The 2071-nt window shown below is 54.7% G+C and overlaps 1 protein-coding gene across 1 annotated transcript in view; it reads left to right on the top strand.

Annotated features, from left to right (window-relative positions):
- Positions 1 to 2071, top strand: part of BIN2 (bridging integrator 2) — a 47423-nt gene that overhangs the window by 44144 nt on the left and 1208 nt on the right. The window lies entirely within an intron of this gene.

Here is a 2071-nt window from a genome sequence, read left to right as displayed (position 1 = left end):
GCGGAAGGATCGCCGGAGCCCAAAAGGTAGAGGCTGCGGTGGCTGGGAGCGTGCCACTGCACTCGTCTGGGCGATGGAGTGAGACTCCAACTCAAAAAAATAAATAAATAAAATGGTAAAGTCATCTAGCGATAAGACTAGGACTCAGAGGACTGCCATTCTGCCCACTGCATAAGATGGGTCTGAAGGCTGATGAAACTGGATGGAGGTGAACACCTGTCCCAGGAAGCCTGTTGACAAGAGTGGCCACTCCATTTAATCCTTGGAGAGTACTGGTAGTTTTTCACTACAGTGAGGCTTCATCTATCTGTATCATCTCTACATAGAATTAATTGCCAGAGCGTCATCCAGTCCCTGTCCTCTAGCAGTTTGAAGGACCACACTAATAGGCTGGGTTAAGACATACAGAGAACTCCAGAATCAAGATGTCTCCAGGATAAATAGGATAAAGAGCATAATACACACACTGCTTACAACATTATTTTATGCCAAGTCGGGTGCTAAGCATGTGTATGTTGGGTCCTATCTTTCTGCATGTTTACAGTTTTAAAATGCCTACAAGAAAAAATCGTGTATCAGCAAACCTTTTATGGTTACATTTTTTTTTTTTTTTTGAGTTGGAGTCTTACTCTGTCGCCCAGACTGGAGTGCAGTGGCCGTTCCCGGCCACCGCAGCCTCGACCTGCTGGGCTCTGGCGATCCTTCCGCCTCAGTCTTCCAAGTAGCTGGAACTGCACGCTACCACGCCCCGCTAATTTTTTGATTTATTGTAGAGATGAGGTCTCGCCAAGTTGCCCAGGTGGGTCTTGAACCCGCGGACTCAGGCAATTCACTCATCTCAGTCTCCCAAAGGCGCAAGATTACAGGCTGAGCCACCAAGCCCGGCTTACGGTTACATTTTAAGGGAAAAAAAAAAGGCTGGGTGCAGTGGCTCATGCCTGTAATCCCAGCACTTTGGGATGCTGAGGCAGGCGCCGAGGCAGGAGGATTGTTTGAGCCCAGGCGTTTGAGACCAGCCTGGGCAAGATAGTCCCCACCTCTACAAAACATTTAAAAATTAGTCAGGTGTGGTGGTGCGCTAGTAGGGAGGCTGAGGCGGGAGGAGGTTGAGACTGCAGTGGGCTGGGATTGTACCACTGAGCTCCAGCCTGGGTGACAGAGACCCTGTCTCAAAAAAAAAAAAAAGAAAAGAAAAGAAAGAAAAGAAAAAGAAAGAGGGGGAAGTTCCAACCCTAAGCAGGACGCCAAGAGAACGATAGTTAGCATTTATTGAGTACTTACTAGTTACCAGGTAAGGCCCTAATGCTTTACATGTGCCTTAACTCGTTCCATCCCCACAGTAGTAAGAGATCACACAGCAGAGCTGACTCCAGAGCCTGTGTTACATACTGTTATATCCTCTTCGTCACTGAGTTGCTCTGATTAATTCGGGCACATTTCCTGCCCCGAAGAAGTGAGTCAAGAGGTAGCCGAAACACGGCGCTGATTAATTGCTCCAGCCGAGGTGCCAAACTCGCTGCAAGCGTGGTTAAGACACGGGCTTTGCAGGCACCATCCCTTTCAGCCCCTCGTCTGAGGAACGAGGAGACAGATCTCAGCGATGTGAAGTCGTTCGCCCGAAGTCACAGCTAACGAGCCGCGGAGCCGGGGCTGTCTGAATCCAAAGTCCGTGACACTTGGCCGCCGCACGACACCGCCTGCGCGGACCGTCGGGCCGGGAGGACCCGGGTGGGCCCGCTGTCCCTCCCCGTCTCCCGGCCGCCCGCCCCCAGCCCCGCTTCGCGAGCCGGGCCGCGCCGGCCAAGGGAGCGCCCCTCCAGGTTTCGGGACACCGACCTCTGGGAGTCAGGGACACGCGAAGACAGTGCTTGCAGCTTTCCGCATTTGCTGAGAAGTCACGGGACGTCCGCCCCGGGGGAGGGGACGCAGCCGGGCCAGCCCGGGGTCCAGGTCCGAGCCCCGGGCGCCTCGCGGCGAGAGGAAGCGGCTCCGGAGGGAGGGCGCAGCGCCCCCGGCCGGCGCCAGGCGGCCTTTCCTCCCGGGGGAGCGGCGGCCGCGGGCGGAGGGAACC

The sequence above is a fragment of the Carlito syrichta genome, unplaced genomic scaffold (genome assembly GCF_000164805.1).
Source record: "Carlito syrichta isolate Samal-C Ts95f unplaced genomic scaffold, Tarsius_syrichta-2.0.1 Scaffold302820, whole genome shotgun sequence".
Taxonomy (NCBI): domain Eukaryota; kingdom Metazoa; phylum Chordata; class Mammalia; order Primates; family Tarsiidae; genus Carlito; species Carlito syrichta.
Note: the sequence above shows the minus strand (reverse complement) of the source record. Positions and strands in the feature narration are given on the sequence as shown.